The sequence below is a fragment of the Bison bison genome, unplaced genomic scaffold (assembly GCF_000754665.1).
Source record: "Bison bison bison isolate TAMUID 2011002044 unplaced genomic scaffold, Bison_UMD1.0 scf7180017846470, whole genome shotgun sequence".
Classification (NCBI taxonomy): Eukaryota; Metazoa; Chordata; class Mammalia; order Artiodactyla; family Bovidae; genus Bison; species Bison bison.
The window spans coordinates 159,086-159,975 of record NW_011477043.1 but is presented as its reverse complement, the minus strand read 5'-3'; positions in this window follow the sequence as shown (position 1 = coordinate 159,975).

The following is an 890-nucleotide window of genomic DNA, read 5'->3' as shown; positions in this document are numbered from 1 at the left end:
CCTGCAGGAGGGGACAGCCAGGAGACTCATCTGTGCCCACATTGGCACATGGGGGTGGGAGAGAGGAATGGGAGGGAGGGAACACACCTCCTTGGGAACAGGCACTACCAGCTGGCACTCAGGAAGCCTGGGGTCTAGCATTCACCCAGGGCCAGAAACCTCAGAGGAGAAGTCAAAGGAAAGTGTGCAGAGACTGGCAGGGCAAGGCCAGGGGTTTCTGGAAGGATGAGGCTACAGTCCTGGTGGGCCAAGGGCAGCGTGGAGACTCCCAGACTCCGGAGGTGCTGGCGTGCTTGGAGTGAGCGGCTCCTTCTCTGAGCTGAGAATGGATCGACGCCTTCTGCCCACATGCACCACGCTGCCACCCCAGCTTCTGGGCTAAGCTGCTCGTCCCAAGCCTCAGGACTGAGTGTCATGGGATTCCAGGGTCCGGCCTCCCCGCCGACCAGGACAGTTGGTAAAGGAGACCCATAGAGGCTCTGGCTAAAAAGGTGCCTGAGCCAGTGGCACAGCTCGGGAGGAACCTGGCCCGGGGACGGTGCTGGGCTGAGGACCTCGGTGTCTGGCCCCAGCGCTCAGGCTCCAGCACACGATGCACATGCTGGCTGGGCCACAGTGGTGGGGCTGTGTGAAGCGGCTGGCGGGCAGATGTGTGCACATCTGGAAAGCAGAGTGAGCACCTGTCCAGCTCCGTGGAGGGCGCGGTCTCAAAGGCATTGGCTGAACCCCAGAGCCGTCCCGACCCTGGGAGTAGAGAGGGGTTCTAGCGATCACCTTTTTTTCTCACCTGAGGGCTGAGGTCCTGGGCCTCCCTCCTCCCAGGCCCCTCAGGCCTCCTGCCCTGATGGCTCTGGTTGATGCAGGCAGGAGGCTGCGGGAGGGGAGGGGAG